This window comes from Atractosteus spatula, unplaced genomic scaffold, assembly GCF_055471065.1.
Source record: "Atractosteus spatula isolate fAtrSpa1 unplaced genomic scaffold, fAtrSpa1.hap1 Scaffold_44, whole genome shotgun sequence".
Taxonomy (NCBI): domain Eukaryota; kingdom Metazoa; phylum Chordata; class Actinopteri; order Semionotiformes; family Lepisosteidae; genus Atractosteus; species Atractosteus spatula.
In genome coordinates this window covers 152220-171447 of record NW_028296873.1, presented here as the reverse complement: position 1 = coordinate 171447, position 19228 = coordinate 152220, and the positions used below count along the sequence as shown (strand labels likewise).

General features: G+C 43.2%; 3 non-coding genes and 1 pseudogene across 4 annotated transcripts; 1 reads left to right on the top strand and 3 right to left on the bottom strand.

The window, feature by feature from the left end:
- The first annotated feature begins 637 nt into the window (after positions 1-637).
- Positions 638-719, top strand: trnas-uga (transfer RNA serine (anticodon UGA)). The gene has a single exon. It is a non-coding gene; the product is annotated as a tRNA-Ser (tRNA).
- A 6087-nt stretch (positions 720-6806) lies between these two features.
- Positions 6807-6888, bottom strand: trnas-uga (transfer RNA serine (anticodon UGA)). The gene has a single exon. It is a non-coding gene; the product is annotated as a tRNA-Ser (tRNA).
- Positions 6889-8386: 1498 nt separating this feature from the next.
- trnan-guu (transfer RNA asparagine (anticodon GUU)) lies at positions 8387-8460 on the bottom strand. The gene has a single exon. It is a non-coding gene; the product is annotated as a tRNA-Asn (tRNA).
- Positions 8461-10066: 1606 nt separating this feature from the next.
- Positions 10067-18206, bottom strand: LOC148806872 (uncharacterized; annotated as a pseudogene). The gene has a single exon (XR_016089170.1). The product of XR_016089170.1 is annotated as an uncharacterized LOC148806872 (transcript).
- Between the last annotated feature and the right edge of the window lie 1022 nt (positions 18207-19228).

Below are 19228 nucleotides of genomic sequence, written 5' to 3'. Positions count from 1 at the left end.
GACTCTTAGGATCTTCCAGAGGTGTCTGTCCAATAGCACTAGTTGCCTTAGAGCTGGCTCAAACATTGCTCAAGAGTATACCTTTCACAGATGCGCAAAGATGAATAATGGGGGTGCACGCTTCAAGGAGCCTTCCAACTGTAGGGACTGATTAGAGACGATCCGTAGCGTGTGTTCGTTTCCATAAAGGCCCCGTGTCTCAACGGTAGGATGGAGTCAAATACTGCCTCGACACGTAACAGCATTATATTAAACCGCAGGACTTGAGGGCTGTTTTGTTTGAATGTTCAAGGCATTCGTAAGAGCGTAGGTCAAGGGCCATTCGTGCATCTCCTGTAACTCGAGTAAAAATGCTATTCAAAGTGCAGTGACTGAAATCGTCGTCCACATTTCTCCGTTGTTGATTTCTTTCTGTCTAAGAAAGTTCTATTTTCATGTCCGAACGGGGAGACTTTATCATTCCAACTTGAAGCCACCCTTAAGTACTCTGAGGTGTGTATGTCTGCTTGCACTTTTGGCGTAAAAGGTTTCTTAAACAGAGAGCGAACTTGAAAAAAGTTGCCGCCGCCGCCGCCGCTGCCGCCGCCTCGCACTCCCTGTCGACTGTAGCAAGAAGGCAGCGGGCGCAACGCTTGCTGTAGTCGTGGCCGAGTGGTTAAGGCGACGGGCTTGAAATCCGTTGGGGTCTCCCTGCGCAGGTTCAAATCCTGCCGACTACGGCGTTCTTTGCATTTGGTCGCGTGCGTGTGTGAAAAAGGACCAGCGCCGTTTTGTTTTCGCTGGGGCCTTTAACACTCTAAATCGCCTGGACCCGCTGCCTTGGAAATCGATTCTTCAGCACCCACGAATGACGCTTTGCGGCTGGATGCAGATAATGATGCTTTTTCTGCAACCAGCTTTCCAGCAGCTCCGTACTGAACCTGTAAGGAATATGCAGTACGCGCCTTTGTCAGTCATTGCTCACCATACCTGTAACTTTCTTATCTAACTCACTACCTCAAATGGTGAAGGTCCACAAACATAAATGAAAAAAAAAACCCTTGTTGTAGATGAGGTGCACAAAAAAGCAGCCCCTGATAGTGTATAACACATTTATACTATTGCAGAGACACATGTAACACATATATATATACTGTATATATACAGATGCAGCCATTCAAAATGCGTGAGGTATTTCGCGGCATACCCCGGTGGGCGTGTCACAGTATCACGCGGTATGACGCAGTTAACGTGGTGTCACGTGGTTAACTATCCGGCGTTGCCTTGTAAAACTGCCAGGGGGAGCTTAACCTCTCATGTACAGCATTTGAGCCTTTAATTTTGAACTGTGTATTACAGCATGTTAATCATCAGTCATTAAAATGTTGGTATATTTTATGAAAGCAAGATTGCTCAGTTGGACAAAAGTACACAACCTACCTTTATCAGAAATATCAAAGCCTTTACTGAAGATATTACTAATAGTATTAATAATGGATGACTTTGGACAAGCTGTATACTCAAAGTATAATTTCTTTAGCACATTTGTACAAGCACTTGGAATCTGTCCAAGCCATACTTTGTCAGGCATTTTGTTTTACTTCAACGGGCATAAAAACTTCCTTGTTTTTAACAGGGCGTTTCATAATTTCTAGCTACGAAAATGATTTAAAATGCGACACCTATCATTCAACTAGAGCTTAAAATATCACAAGGAAAAATACACACCGGTATTCCATTTCTCCCTAAACATTGTAAGCTTCGAAGTCTTTAACTAACGTGATACCGGAGTCAACAAGCATACTTTTAGAATTTGATTAAAAGGGAATATAATATGGAATCGCGTATCTCAAGAAATTAATAACGATATAATTATATTCATGTTGCAAAAGAACTGCAACGGACATAAAAACTCCCTTGCTTTTAACAGAGTGTTCCATAATTTCTAACTACGAAAATGCCAGGTGAAAGGATTTGTAAACATATTTTGTTAAAGCAAGTCAGTTTTTTCTGCAACACATAAAATACATTTTTCCAAGAAAATTTAGCCTTTGTCACTAATGAAACCACTAAATAAAGACATAAATATAGAAATCTAAAGATTTGTTTTATTTAATGTTGGTAGCAGGATGAACTGTCAGAGTGTATATTTTGTTGCAAAGTTGCTGCAAGATGTTAACAGTGAAAAAGGTATTTAGAAATGAGTTATTTCAAGATGAAAAAGAAAACATACACGAAACATGGTTTCATTACGACCAGAATCGGTCTTGAGATATTTTTAACTTGATTTACAGTATTTGAGAGGTATGTCTTAACACCGATACTACAGTGCTTAAGTACTGCTCACCTATATGTTTCTAGGTTTATTTTATGCATTTCATACGGTCAAATTACTTTTGAGCAACTAATAAGAAGCGCGAAACGGTATGCGTGTTACTTTCGTTTTGTGCTGGGAGCCATGGATTGATTAGAGATATCAAGTACATACAAGTCATTTTTTAAATGTTGTAGTTCGTCTTGAAAAAATGTTACGAGTACATCATCTATCAACAATCACACAGGTTCTGTTTCCATATTGCGGATTTTGGTTAGGTATTATCAAATCCAGTGGCGCTGTTAGTTTACTGAGTCCCATGTCACATGGTCTGTGATTGAAACCGGAAAAACCGGTTTAATTCGTCACAGCCAGCACTCTTCAGGTGCGAGGGTCTTCTGCTCAGAATGAAACGCTAAAATGTTTGTGTATATTCTAATGGTAGTGGGGGCAGGGTGTGTGGGAACAGGTTTGGTTGAAATTGCATTGGAGATCTATGTTCTTCACACCTGAAACATTTTCTCTGAAAGCATTTTCTTCGCAGTTTAACCGATCTTGTTACAGCATGTTACAGTTTACTATTATTAACCATATTAATTTTAAGTGCTTAATGTAAAATCTTGTAAAAATATATTTTCATTGTTCAAATATACATTAAGTCTGACTATCATATAATAAGTTAAATACAAAACTAAAGAAAAAATAGGGTTAAATATAATTCAAAATATTTTGCTAACAATGTTAACTGTTTATGAATAATAAAATGTATTAACTAAGGAGTAGGATGGCACAGTTGTTAGTATGTTTTTTGTTTTGTTTCTTTTTCATAAATACAACAGTAGTACCTGATGTCTCAGTGGCTTTCAAAATTAAATTATTTCTCCCTAAACATTTTAAGCATCGAAGTCTTTAACTAACGCGATACCGGAGTCAACAAGCATACTTTTAGAATTTGATTAAAAGGGAATATAATATGGAATCGCGTATCTCCAGAATTTAAAGACCAGACAATCGCAAACTCGTTTTCAATAAAATTATTTTATTCATTCAGCAGTTTGTGAGAGGGACATCCAGCAGGGAGAGACACACACACCGGTTTTCATTGACAACATTGTTTTTTTTTCAATTCCTCTTGTCTAACAGGAATGTTTTGTTTGTGGACAGACTGTTAGACAAGAGGAAATTTGTCTAACAAATTAAAAAACTCCATCCCGGCCTCTCAGTTCACCACCGCGCAGGACTCTGTTGATGCTGTCCCCGCCGGCTATCTCCCCCCAGGAAGCACAGCGGAATTCACAGATGCCAGTGGGACGAATAATTCTCCCAGATGTCCAACTGCTACCCATCACCCAGGAGATGGAGGGGGGGTTGTACTTGCAGTGCATCGGCATAGACGGGAAAGCAAGAGCCGACCGCTACGCCGCCCTCGTGTTTCGAAATCTTGTGACTTTTGAAATTTACTGGGGGTGGACCACGTCTGTAAATTTCGATGGGTCCAGAGGCAAAAGTGCCTTGCCTTGCAATTTCCGGGAAACCATTAGTACGATGGTGAATCGGAGATTCTCAACCCTTGCTGCGTACGACTGGAAAAGAATTCGTGATCGGATCAACGAAATGCTTCGTAGGAGGAGGCGGTCTTTTCCTCTTGTCTAACAGTCTGTCCACAAACAAAACATTCCTGTTAGACAAGAGGAATTGAAAAAAAAACAATGTTGTCAATGAAAACCGGTGTGTGTGTCTCTCCCTGCTGGATGTCCCTCTCACAAACTGCTGAATGAATAAAATAATTTTATTGAAAACGAGTTTGCGATTGTCTGGTCTTTAAATTCTGGAGATACGCGATTCCATATTATATTCCCTTTGAATCAAATTCTAAAAGTATGCTTGTTGACTCCGGTATCGCGTTAGTTAAAGACTTCGATGCTTAAAATGTTTAGGGAGAAATGGAATACTGGTGTGTATGTTTTCTTTAAAGTACCGAGACCAGCCATATACTGTATGTTTAAGTTCCAAAATTAATATCGTTTATGGGCTTCACACGCGTTGCAGTATGCTCAGGCACTAAGTAAAAGGAGATGCTTCGTATTGCTTGACTAATTTTAAAAACTAAGTTATAAATGCAGGCGCTGCTCTGGTGCGTCGGCTCCTACACAGTGCCTGTCTGCTGTAAGCGTTACAATATACATACCCAACACTGCTTGTACCCATCTGTCATGCAAATAAAACACCTTGAATTGAATTGAATTGAGGGGAGAAGGGGGGGATACTAAAGCCAATACTGGCTCAATGGGCTTTGACGTGCTAATGCGTTGGTTTAACAGTCCGGGTGTGGCAGGCTTCCAATGTCGACTCGATTGGAAGACAATGAACGTATTTTAGCCCTAAATGAATTAATAGCAAACATGGTTTACATAAAATACATTTTTCCAAGAAAGTTTATAATAATATGATCTATAGTTGAAATCTGAGCCTACTTTAAAAATAAAGGAAAAGCATTTTCAGAGAGCAATTACGCTGTGTTTATGTAGAAAAAGCGATTAGGTTTATGAGCAATCTAATTACCTAATCGCTTAAAACGCTATATAAAATAAAGTTTATTTAGAGATGAATGATCAGTGTGGTAGTTTAAATAATGTGAGTCAGGAAACTAACACAGCGCCACCGGATTTAATAACGCAATAAAAACGCTATAAAATAATGTGACACAGTACAGCACAGTACAATAATACTGACCATGACTTTAGAAGCATAAATTACCTTACACTCAATTTAAACACAAGCTGTCTTTCTGTATGAACCTCTAAGCTGGTTCATACAGAAAATGTAGAAATGCATTAGCCTGATTATGATTAAAAACACATAATTAAACACGCGTTTGCGATTTAAATCAGAACACGATTTAAATCAATATAAATGTTTATATTGTAACGCATACTGTCCAGCCTCCATTTCTCTATAAAAATTTACTGTTGCACACACACACACAATAGAAGCAGGAACCGCTGTCAGAAGGGAAGATATGTTCAAAATATTGCAAATATCGATCATGTTGTGATATTTTGAAATATAAAAGTCAACTGATTGTCCATAATATCGCTTACCTATTTTTTCGAAGAAATGTTTGTTAAAATGAAAGTCCAGCACCAGCTGGATTCGAACACACAACCTGCCAGTTGGTAGTCACGCACCTAGACCAGTAGGCTACAAGAGAGCTCACCTGATCAGGCAGGCGAAACAGCCCTACACAGCCCTGCCACAGTACACGGATATAATCATACCGTTATTAAATTCTTGAGATACGCGATTCCATATTATATTCCCTTTTAATCAAATTCTAAAAGTATGCTTGTTGACTCCGGTATCACGTTAGTTAAAGACTTTGAAGCTTACAATGTTTAGGGAGAAATGGAATACCGGTGTGTATTTTTTTCTTTAAAGTACCAAGACCAGCTATATACTGTATGTTAATGTTCCAAAATTAATATCGTTTATGGCCTTCACACGCGTTACAGTATGCTCCTATTCTTTTTATGCTCAGCTACTAAGATTTCCCTTCAGTGGTAAAATTCAATATCTACAACGGGCACAGTAAAGACGTTTACAGTAAGTCTTTCTACGACAGACCAACGGACCACGAGTGCCCCTGTCGGTCAACCAATCACGCACCGCGGTATCCCGTGTCATCATACCTGCGGTACCTGTACCGCGGTGTCTGTACCGCGCACTTTGAATGGCTGCATCTGAATATATACAGTATATATATATGTGTTACATGTGTCTCTGCAATAGTATAAATGTGTTATACACTATCAGGGGCTGCTTTTTTGTGCACCTCATCTACAACAAGGGTTTTGTTTTTCATTTATGTTTGTGGACCTTCACCATTTGAGGTAGTGAGTTAGATAAGAAAGTTACAGGTATGGTGAGCAATGACTGACAAAGGCGCGTACTGCATATTCCTTACAGAAGAGTAAGCAATTTGTTCTAAAAAACACCAGCTAAAGTCCAACTGCGTTAGCAATCTTATTACTTAAACACAATTAACATCAATAAACTGTAAGGTGCTGGTACATGGGAGTGGATTTGATCTTCTATTAAACAAAAATACAATTACAGCTCTAAAAAGGTCAACCTAGACTTCTGTAACAGATCTGTTCAGATCATCGCTGTTCCTCTGACCTTGTGAGTGTTTGGAATTTTAAAACTGTATTTTGCTTGCCTTTCATGTGGTCTGTGTAAAAGTCACTGTGGCGTATGCGGTCCTACACAGCCTTGCTATAGACGTGACGAGCCTCCGCTATGTTGCAATGGAGAACGGGTTCAGTACGGAGCTGCTGGAAAGCTGGTTGCAGAAAAAGCATCATTATCTGCGTCCAGCCGCAAAGCGTCACTCGTGGGTGCTGAAGAATCGATTTCCAAGGCAGCGGGTCCAGGCGATTTAAGGTGTTAAAGGCCCCAGCGAAAACAAAACGGCGCTGGTCCTTTTTCACACACGACCAAATGCAAAGAACGCCATAGTCGGTAGGATTTGAACTTGCGCGGGGAGACCCCAACGGATGTCAAGTCCGTCGCCTTAACCACTCGGCCACGACTACAGCAAGCGCTGTGTCCGCTGCCTTCTTGCTACAATCGAACAGGGAGTGCGAGGCGGCGGCGGCGGCGGCAACTTTTTTCAAGTTCGCTCTCTGTTTAAGAAACCTTTTACGCCAAAAGTGCAAGCAGACACACACACCTCAGAGTACTTAAGGGTGGCTTCAAGTTGGAATGATAAAGTCTCCCCGTTCGGACATGAAAATAGAACTTTCTTAGACAGAAAGAAATCAACAACGGAGAAATGTGGACGACAATTTCAGTCACTGCACTTTGAATAGCATTTTTACTCGAGTTACAGGAGATGCACGAATGGCCCTTGACCTACGCTCTTACGAATGCCTTGAACATTCAAACAAAACAGCCCTCAAGTCCTGCGGTTTAATATAATGCTGTTACGTGTCGAGGCAGTATTTGACTCCGTCCTACCGTTGAGACACGGGGCCTTTATGGAAACGAACACACGCTACGGATCGTCTCTAATCAGTCCCTACAGTTGGAAGGCTCCTTGAAGCGTGCACCCCCATCATTCATCTTTGCGCATCTGTGAAAGGTATACTCTTGAGCAATGTTTGAGCCAGCTCTGGAAGATCCTAAGAGTCTCTTAACACCACTTCCAGCAGCAAGCTTAATTGTTCGCTGGAGGTCTCCCACCCAGGTACTGACCAGGCAAACAATCACCAGTACATTGAATGTGGAAGTTAATCCTGAAATCCAATTACATATCTCAAGGTAAGACAAATCCATAAGAACATGTCTTAGTATTACTTCGTTTACATTAGTATGGCACTGAGTTGGAGCTCCTCTTTAAGCTGTGGTTTAGTTTTGCATTCATGTGTTTCTAGAGCAGTTATTTATGGGGGTGGGTGGGTCTTTCACAGAGGCTCAGGACAAATCCCCCACCTGAAAGTCTACTGTGTGCGTTCAGACAGTCACAGGTCAAGAGCCAGGCAGGAGGACAATGGACAGAAGAGCCAACGAACTAAAAATAAAAGAACGAATATGAAAAAGCCACCATCTTTTTCTTTTTGACATTTTCCGACTTTCATGCAAGCCAGGACAAAGTTGCTCGTAGCTACTTGTGGATTCAAATACTCTATCGAGTGCTTTGATGAGTTTTTGCAATTTGATTGTCGTCCTGTCAGCCTGTTTCTGTTTTTTTTTTCAATCTAGTGATGGAAAGCATGAGGGAAATGATGGAGCAATCAATAACCGCTCCGGAAAAATGGCCGAAAGAAATGGCCCGTCACTTAGGACATTTGTGAAGCAGAGGAGTGACATCACCACAAAGGCGACATATTCTGCTGATCGTTTTGGTGAATAATGATTGAGGCGCGTTAAGAGAAAGGTAGCTGCGTCAGCATGCGTAGGCTGCAAAGGATCAAGCAAAGGTTTACTCCATGCTGAAAAGAGAAGAAAAGAAGCACCACGTTTCGGCTGTGGAGCCTTCTGCGCCATCTTCTTTAGCGGTGATGATGTTTACATTGGAAAGACTGAAACATGCGTCCCCGGGTGGGCTTGAACCACCAACCTTTCGGTTAACAGCCGAATGCGCTAACCGATTGCGCCACAGAGACTGATGGCCTTTTGTGCTCCCTACATTTGCAGGTTTATGGTCAAGGAAAACAATCACTTGCGCTTCTTGCAGCCGGCGATATTTTTCCACTGACAACCAAGAAATGGATTTCATCTTTCACAAGCTGTATGGATTTCTTCAAAAACAAGTTCTTCCAGAAAGGAAATTAATTCTTGCATTAAACTGAACCAAGCTGTGCATGTTTGTCTGAAATGATACATTCGGCACAACAAGACACAGAGAGAGGCACCGCTGGTATCCAGACCCAGGATCGCCTGCTTTCCAGGCAGGCACTTTAAGCCACTAGGAAACAGCGCCAGCGGAGCACCGCGCTTTTACAGACACTTGGACACATCTGCGTTCGGTGTGCACTTAACCTGCTCTCTGAGCCCCTTGCCGCCGTCCCATTTAATAGCAGAACTGACGCCAAGAGAAATGATAAGAAATGGCATTTATCTGGCACTTTTCATGTCCAAGGAGCTCAATGCCCTTGACACCTCCCCAAGGCGACAGAGCTGGGCATTCTTTGGCGACACTGTTTTTTCTTTTGTTTTATTTCTATACTTATTGATAGAAAAAAAACGATATGTCATGTACTGTAAGGGAAATGTCTCTTTTCATGGGGAAAGCTAGCACCAGCAAATGTTGTGTTTAGAAGTGATTGAAGATGACACGTGACCTAATTTACCAGAGCGAAAGCTCGCCCTGCTTTACTTCTACAGGAGAGAAGTAGAGTCTGCAAGATGAAACCCTCACGTCTCTCACTTGCATATAACGCTGTTATGTGCTGATGCGGTATTGTACTACATCCTAGCACTGCAACCTGGGGCGTACAGTATATGGGATCGAGCACACGCCACGAATCGTCTCTAATCACTTCCTACAACTGTAAGGCGCCTTGAGGTGTTACCCCTAAAATTCTTCTTTGCGCATCTGTGAAAGGTAAACTCTTGAGCAAACTCTGAACCAGCTCTAAGGAAACTAATCCGATTAGACGTTACTTTGACTTATCTTTTTAGCTCGGTGCTGGATTGCTCAAACTCCAGCTAGGGTTAGGGTTAGCATTCCCACGCTACTTAGACACTTTGTTTACGCTCAGTGCTGGATTTTGGGATCTTTAGGACGAGTGGGAATTTTCTCCTATCTGTCAATTCTGTTTTGTTTTGGAGACTCTTGGCTGCCTATGTTGTACAGTGCAGCGTGAAGGAAACATTTTCCAAAACTGTGTCAGCTCAAAAGTTGTAAGAAAACCTCTCCAGCTGCTTTAACTCTCTTCATTTTTGTCATTTAATGTGACACTCGATGTATAAATAAATAATGCGGTATCGCCGTCTTGTTTTGAATGGCTGCATCTGTATGCAAAAGGTGAGGCTCCAGTTCGACTTTATATGACAAAAGTATGGCAGACTGTGCAGGACCGGCAGATAACTTCCGCTTATTTTTACCATATTAAGCATTGGAAATCCTCCCACTTGCATTTGTCACAGTTTATTTTGGCTCCACCTAAGACACTTAAATCTTCAAACACTTTTCTCTTCTCCCGCAACACTCTTGTCTGTCGGCTGTCGTGGAAATTTACCTATCAAGGAAGCCACAAGAGAGAGTTCTCACCTGAGTAAGGTCTTTATTTCAATATTGCAATATTGGGAGCCCTGCTGCCACTTTGCAAAGTGCAACCAGAGACTCAATTTGTTACAAGCAGTACAGGGTTTTTATAAGATGTTGCACTGTAAGAGAAAGCTCAGCACTTTGTCCCTTCTAACACTTCCCCTTTCCCTAAGACAAAACAGATTACATCATAAAACAAAAGAAGAAGCACCACTAGATTTGTTTTTCAAAGCTTATCAGTTACTTTCGGCTAATCTAATGAGCCAGACAGCATATATTGTTTTGGTACATTGTCTTCTAAAGTAACCTGTTTTCTAAAAATCTGCTCGTACTGTAGCACAGCAGTTACATCCTTGAAATATATTTTCTAAAAGCACCAATATATTTTTTGCATAGCTCTCTACATTTTAAGAATCAATTTACTTATTAGATTTCCATTTCAATTCCCTCCTTTTTATTCTTGAAAATGGTTAAAAGTTAGATTCTTCATATGGATTCCCAGGAGGATCCCATACTTCAGATTCTTGCATTTTTATCAGAACATACTGATGCGTAAACATATTCATTACCATATTTCAAAGCATTGGAATAATACATGTCATACAGCAACATAAAAACAGGAAGACAAGTATCACAGCCCCTATAATCGGTGTTAGTAACTTAAAGAAAAACATTCCCCCTTGCCCAAACAGTGATTCTCACCAGGAGAGAAAAGCCGGTGTATCTTTAATGCCTCTTTCTTTGTTCACCTTGTCTTTCAGTTCTTTCAAATGCTGAATAGCGAGCGTAAGATTTCCGTAATCATCGTCATTTGATGGAATATATGTACAACAGTAGTCTCCTACTAAAGCACAGACTCCTCCAGATGTTGCAATTGAAGGTCCAGCACGAACCTGTTCTGAAGTGCCATTAATCTAACTCTCCTTAATTCTTGTTTGAAAGCGTCTAAGCCTTCTAACGTGATATTAATAAAAGAGTACATTTCATAGAGAGTAATTTGTAACCAGCGGGCATTAGCTACTGCCTGAATACTCAGTCCTGAGGAAAAAATCATTTCAGCTGCAGTAAATAGTCTATTGTCCTCTAGTATTTTAGATATATCTGGACCATATCTGTCAGCCCAACTGAGAGCGCGTTTAACCCTTGACTCCCTCTGAAGGGGCTTCATTGAATTTAACAAATAAGAGTTTACTGGGACAATGAGAATGGAGTGGTGTAATGTGACTAGAGCACACACTCCTCTCCAATGGGGAGGAAGGCTATCATAGACTTTCGCACCACATTGCCAATACCAATCCATCAAAACCATAGTTCCGTCAGATAAAGTATGGTTAGTAACCGTGGCGCTACAGCCTCCTGTTTTTCCTACTGAGGGGCCGCGACCTTTGTTTTCATAGCAATAAGAGTGATTAACCCTAGAAGGCAGGTAAACTGCTACTTTAACAGGAGAAGCAGTCCAGGTAATGTGATTTTTTAGGTAATCCCACAAAGGAGGACATTCTGCTTTTTTACTGGCAACATTGAAGTGAATAGCAAAATGCACTGCTGGATCACTGGGAGAAACGAAGCCTAATGCTACTGTAGTAGACTTATTTTTCTTCAGGCCTTTTGCATATGGATGCCCCTTTGAGTAGGTTAAATATGTTATGGTAAAGGTGGGAAAAGATCTAGGGTCTGGCTTTGGAAATCCTGCCACTAGACTTATACATTCAGAAATGTGACTACCAACTGGTCGGGGAAAAAGTCGCATGGGTGAGGCTGTAGAATGAGGCATTAAAGCACATACATAACAAGATGCATTAAATTTCTTTAACTTTACAGTATGATTTATAAATTTGTACCACAAATTACTCATATCCCCCACATTATTCATGGTTTGTTTCATTCAGCCAGTTTGTATACAAAGAGGCTTCGCGTTTAGATTCTTCCTCTTTCTGGGTGGTGACAGGCTTCCACATAAAAAGGAAAAAGGCTGTGCACATCAGTCCCGAGCAGGTGATCCCCATCTGTCCTTGTGGAGACATCACTCCTGCGCCTTGCTCAGTTTGTTTGTGACCTTTTTACAGTGGGAAGCGTGAATCCAGGGCACCCTTTCCTCGACTTTCACAGCACTGGCAGTGGTCAGCAGCCCCTGGCACGGCCCCCTCCACCTGGGTGAACACCACTTCTTTCTCCTGAAGTCTTTCACCAGAATCCAGTCTCCTGGCTGGAGTGTATGGCAGAGGTCCTGGTCTGGTGCAGGCACCGCAGCTTTAACCTGTTTATGAATATCACTAACAAGTTTTGACATTTTCCGGCAATATGCTACCAAACACTCATCTAAGTGGGTGAGGTCTGTGGCCTCCCCTTTTACTTCTGGAAGCCCTATTCTCATGTGGCGTCCAGTAAGAACCTTGTGTGGCGAGAGTCCTATGGTGGAATGTGGCCTGGCCCTTAAATACATCAAGACCAATGCAATGGGAGGCACGTCAACCAATTCATTCCTGTTTCAGCCATCATTTTTGTTAGTTTATTTTTTATGGTCCCATTTACACGTTCCACCGCTCCACTACTTTGAGGGTGGTACGAACAATGCTGTTTTAAATCAATGCCCATGTGATCTGCGAGAAAGGTAATGACATTGTTCACAAAATGGGTACCGTTATCTGAGCTAAGTTTTCCTGGAATTCCCCATCTGGGAATAACATCTTGGAGCAAGTGCTTAGCCACACTTTTAGCATCATCGTGTTTACAGGGAAAAACTTCTACCCATCTAGAAAACATGTCTACGATTACCAGGCAGTACTTGTATCCGTTACATGGTGTTAATTCAATAAAATCCATCATAAGGTGATCAAACGGATCATCTGGGATGGGGTGCGCTAAGGCCTGAGTTTTAGTGCCTCATCCTACATTGTTTTGTGCACAAATGAGACATTTATTACAACATTTCTCTGCAAAAGTTGTGAATCCCCTCGTGTCCCATTGCATACTTACCATACTTACCATCCCTCCTTTTGACACATGGTCTCGCCCATGTGTCACTTTAGCAATGTAGGGGAAGAAATGTCGGGGAAGACATGGTTTCCCCGTCAGGCCTAGCCAGACCCCATTAGAAAACAAGCCAGACCTTTTCCAGACTGCCTTTTCAGCCGGAGTGGCCAGGGCCTGCATGTCAGATAGTGAAGCCATTGCGGGCTCAGGGCTGAGAAGGGGAAGTAAAAGTGCAGAAGAAAAAGGGGATACTGCAGCCGCCTTTGCTGCAGCATCGGCCCTGGAGTTGCCTCTTGAAATCTCATCCAGCAAGTGGGTGTGTGCTGCACACTTGCACACTGCAATAGAGCTGGGCAACAAAATAGCCTCGAGCAAATTGCTTACCGGGAGGGAGTGTTGGATCGGTGTGCCTTGTGATGTGAGAAACCCCCTATTCTTCCAGAGAGTACCGAAGTCATGCACAACCCCAAAAGCGTATCTACTATCAGTGTAAATAGTAACTGACTTTCCGGTTGCCAGGACACAAGCCCTTGTTAAAGCCAAAAGTTCGGCTGCCTGGGCAGATAAATGCGAAGGGAGGCGAGCAGCCTCGACAGTGGAGTGGTCAGAGACCACTGCATACCCAACATGACTCAATCCGGTGGACGGGTCCTTACGAGCTGACCCATCAACATAGAAGAGCAACTCAGAGTTAGGAAGGGGAGAAGAAGAGAGATCCTGCCTGGGGGTTACCTGAGAGGTGATGGCCGCCCCTCGTCCTGAGTGGGCAACAAGGTTGCAGGGTTTAACACTGTGCATCGCTCGATAGTAACATGTGGCAGAGATAAAAGGACATGATGGTAGTGAAGAGTAGACGCGGAAGAGAAATGTGAAGTTTTACTCTGAAGGAGGATGAAAGCCACAGCATGTGGAACTAAAAGCTTCAACGGACGATAACAAACCAAAGAGGCAGAAGCCATGACAGCTGCAGCTGCTGCCACTACAGCACGTAGGCAGGCTGGGAGGCCTCTGGTTACAGAGGTAAGTCGCTGAGAATAATAAGCAACTGGTTTAAGACGGTCTCCGTGTTCTTGTAAAAGGACAGCACTGTAGAAACCAGACTTGTCTTCAACACATAAAGTGAACCCCTTAGTCATATCAGGAATGCCCAATGCAGGGGCAGACATCAGTGCAGTCTTGAGTTCACCAAAAGCGTGTTCCCCTTCTTCAGTCCAAGTCAGTCTGTCAGTCATATTCAGGCCTGAGGCGTGCGCCATGTCAGACAATGGCTGTGCTATTTTTGCATACCCAGGTATCCACGCCCTACAGTAACCTGTGCAACCTAAGAAGGACATCATTTCCTTCTTGGTGCAGGGTTTTGGAATTTTTTGGATCGCACTTATTCGCTCCGTGCCAATTGAGCGTGAATTTGCAGAAATGTCATGACCTAAATATCATACATTCTTTTTTACAAGCTGCAGCTTTGATAGTGAAACTTTATTTCCAGTACTGGTAAGATAATTTAAAAGATCTTTAGTATCCTGAACGCAAGCGCTTTCACTTGGAGAGCAAATCAACAAATCGTCAACATACTGCACAAGTGTACTACCGTTTTTAAAACCAAACCCTGAGAGACAGTACTGCAATGCAGAGGAAAATACAGTAGGAGCCTCGGCATACCCCTGAGGCATACGAGTCCAAGTATACTTTTTCCCTTGAAACGTGAAAGCAAACCAGAACTGGGACTCAGAGTGTACTGGGATACTAAAAAATGCATTTGCCAAATCTATTACAGAAAAAACTTTTGAGTCCCCGGAGATAGATGACAAAATAGTGGTTGGATTTGGAACTACAGGAGCTCGAGCATATATGGGTGTATTTACTGCTCTTAAATCAGCCTTTTTAACGGGGAACAGTGGAGTGTTACAGGGAGATGTTGGGCAGGGAATCAAAATTCCTGCGGCGACCAGCTGTTCAACCACAGGTTTGAGCCCAACTTCAACGTCTGGCCTGAGCAGATACTGGGGCTTACTCGGCCCATAGGTGGACTTGGGTTTTACTTCGAGCGGGAAAGCCCCCTCTATTAATCCCACATCATATTTGTGAGCCGCCCAGAGGGAGCTGGGCACCCCCTCTAGTGCGGGATGGGAAGTGTCAACAGGGGTAGACACAAATAATGCACCCATCTGATCATCTGGAGCCATGAGATGCACTGTCCTCCAGGTTTGAAGGATCGCTGAGTATGGGCACCAACTGGCCTGGAGGGTGGCATTATATTTAACTCTCCTAGAGTCTGGAGCTGACCACGAGCAGCTTTCAACACACCGTTGGACAAAACTGCCCACGTCCTGCCAGCGAAAACCTGATGCTTTAGCAAGGGAAACATGAGGGTGCGTTCCCGCTCGATAAAGTGTCTTCTGCTCTTCTGTTAAGTTAATAGCTAATGCTGCAAAGTCTGCCGAAATTAAATACTCATTGCTTTTTATCTTATCACTACACAGTCCGTCACCGAACCACACCATCTCAAATTCCTCAGCTGGACCTCTAAAACTAACCTCTGCTGTACAATGTAAATTACTCACGTCCTGAAAATCACCCTGGCCTGACCACAGTCTTTTTATTTCTTGTAAAAGAAGTTGTGGCGTTTGTTCCTCATCCTGCACTAAGTCCCAGCTGTAATAGTAGTCAGGGACTGTGGATGAGTGTTGTAATAACATGGTGTGTGGCAAGCAGTCTTCATTGCGGGTTAGCTCAAGCCCTTGTTCTGAACAGACGATTCGGTGAGGCCCATTTTGCAGAGTAAATCTCTGCCTCACAAATTAACAGGGCACTCTTTAGGAAGGAGGAAGGAGTGGTTACCAGGCCCAAACCCATGCTGCTGGCATTCCACTGTCAGGGGTGCAGTAAAATAAGACTTTGTGGGATGTCCCGTTACTCCTATTGTTAAAAATGGATTTTGAGGAGGGGTCGAACCTATAGATATTGTCCCTGAATAATGAGTGTGTGGCTCCGGTATCCACTAAAAATTCATATGGGTCTCAATTTATGTATAAAGTGACCTTGGGTAGCTGAGACGGGGGAGAGAGGGCAGGTAAGATAAAAGTCTCGGTGCCCTCAGGCCCTAGCTCAGCTTGCGATGAACGTCAGTCCCTTTTTTCCTACTGCCAGGGTGATCTCACGGTTACCTCAGGTGGAGGGGGTGGTGGTAGATCCCAGTTGTTGCCGTCGCTTCTTCGTTTTGCTGTGTTATGTTCGGGGCAGTCACGAGCCCAGTGTCCCTTCCGTCCACACTTGAAGCAAGTCTGGAAGTCCCCTCTCGGGCTTCTGCTTCTTCCTCTTCGGCCTCGCCGGGTGCGCTGTCCTCTCCCTCTGTTCTGCTCACCCTGGTAAAACTGTAACTGAGCCATTTGCAGCTGGTGAAGCTGATGATTATCCTTTCGGGCTTTTCGCTCTCTCTTGTCTGTGAGCAGTCTTTCAGCATGATAAACATGGTGACATACTTCTGCTAATCGGGCAGTGTCCCAGCCGATACAGGTAGCTTTTACCATGCCACCTATTTCTGGAAGCAGTCACTCTACAAAAAGGTTAGTGAGTTGGGTTTTATAAACTGACCCTGCCCCTCCTGCTGGGGGTTCAGGCAGGCCACTAAGATTACTGAAGAGAGGAGTCAGTCTCTCCAAAAAGTCATTACAGGTTTCCCCGGGTTTCTGGTTACTTCGCCTCAGCACTACCCAATCCACTTTCCCCGAGTATTTTGCCTCTATTCTGCGACATATGGCATTAAGCTGGGTCTGATAGTCACTGCCAGCATCGCTGCTGTATGGGTGGTCAGGGCTAAACTCATTTTGACCATCTCCCCTTACATTGCCATAATCAAGCTTCAAAGTCTTTATAAAAATAGTCTCTAGCTCTCCGCTCGTGGGTCTGGTTTGTGCTACCAGCCGTCTCAGGGCTGTCGTGTACTTACGCCCAGTGGTTTTGGGGTTTGGCAGCTCCCCAATAACTGCCGCCAACTCAGTTAATTTCCATGGGCGATAAACGAGGACAGTAGGTTCCTCATTATCACCGGTGCGGGGATTAGGACATTCAATCATTGGCATGTGGAGCACCCCCTCTCCCTCCTCCATGGACTGGGGACACGGAACGGCGGAAGGATCGGCGGAGCGACCCCCACCATACCGCACTCCTCTCCTTGTGCGGGACGGTGAGAGCATCCCCTCCGTGTCACCCTTTCTTTCATCCCGTCGCCTATTATACGGTGAAGCCGGTTGGCCCTCCCCATATGGTGGAGGCGACGGAAGGGTAGTCACAGGAGCAATAGTTACTGCAAGACAATCCAATTCGGGATACACTTTAGTAGTGCTCAACATCATCTGTTCAGGTTTCTTACCCCATCCTGAATAATGCCTCTTAGCACATTCCTCCCACACACTTACACATCTGCACATGTACTCAAAATCCCACCCGGGATCTCCCTCTGGGTTAAGTGAATCTGTCGTTTCGTGTAATAATCGTATGGCCCATGGCTGAAAACTACCTGCACAGGGCCATCTCTCATTTGTCCATCCTGACATATTATCAGTAAAAGGTTGACAGTATATTAACCCATATTCTCTTCCCACTATATTCATGGGCGTTTCAGTTTTCTTCCCACTATTGCCTAACTTACTTTGTCTTTCTCTAACTTGCTCCTCAATTTTCCACAACACAAAACACTTCCAGTCGACTTTCTTATTTCCCTTTTTCTCTTTTTCTTTTAACTGTTCTTCTAGTTGTTGTATCTGCCTGGTACTAAAACTACCATTTTCTGGAAAACCTAACTTACTCCACGATGGAAGACACTTTATTCCCCTTTCTCCAAATTCTTTGTACATGTACTTCGCTGGACCGCTCGGTCCTGTTTTCGTCTTTGAATTTTCATTTCCCATTTTTACCGATCGGTGCCTTACTTTAGACCCTTATCACATTAACTACTCCGCAGAGCAAAAACCACACGTCTGTGTTAAGATAAGTTCTTTATATGAGTCCTGGACTCATCAAACCCGCGTGAGAACATCCTCACCGGCCTCCTCTTTCTCTGCAACAAAACCACAGAAAATATTCTGAATCGTCTTTTTACTTGAGTTCCAGACTCACTCACTCAAGCCCCAGGGTTAGAGCAAGATTTCTTAATCGTAAAACAAAAGGTTCATTAAAAGGATCACTTACTGACGTCAGACAGCAGTGAATTCTCCAGACACGTCTCTGGAAGGACAAACAGTTTATCCTCCGAGGTCCGTCCAATTTGCTAAAATTGTCCAGGCCAGGATGGAGTTTCAGCATCCGTCCGCGCTCAGGTTTGTGATCCCGGACGAGCCCCCAAATTGTCATGGAAATATAACTATCAAGAAAGCCACAAGAGAGAGTTCTCACCTGAGTAAGGTCTTTATTTCAATATTGCAATATTGGGAGCCCTGCTGCCACTTTGCAAAGTGCAACCAGAGACACCATTTGTTACAAGCAGTACAGGGTTTTTATAAGATGTTGTGCTGTAAGAGAAAGCTCAGCACTTTGTCCCTTCTAACACTTCCCCTTTCCCTAAGACAAAACAGATTACATCATAAAACGAAAGAAGAAGCACCACTAGATTTGTTTTTCAAAGCTTATCAGTTACTTTTTTGCTAATCTAATGACCCAGACAGCATATGTTGTTTTGGTACATTGTCTTCTAAAGTAACCTAAACAGTGCGTACTGTGTTGACGCACTGTTTTCTAAAAATCTGCTCGTACTGCAGCACAGCAGTTACATCCTTGAAATATATTTTCTAAAAGCACCAACATACTTTTTGCATAGCTCTCTACATTTTAAGACTCAATTTACTTATTAGATTTCCATTTCACAGCACTATGTGGCAGTTTTGCATGACAACCCATCTTACCACGGAAAGAAACCTAACAGCTTTGGTAACATAGGAGGAAATGACCTGGCCCATACGTGGCTCAAACCCACAACCTTGGCATTATTAGCACCACGCTCTAACCAACTGAGCTAACCGGCCTCACGACAGTGGTCCTCTCTGTGCTGCAAAAAATTGAACTCAGGGAATTTCTTTTGTCCTCCTTTGAATAGAAAGCCATGCAATTCAGTGTACGGGCTTTCTGTGCGGTTTAATGGTTCTTGTAACCCAAATCCTACACTGGCCTGAAGTGCCCCCCCATTTCACAGCATT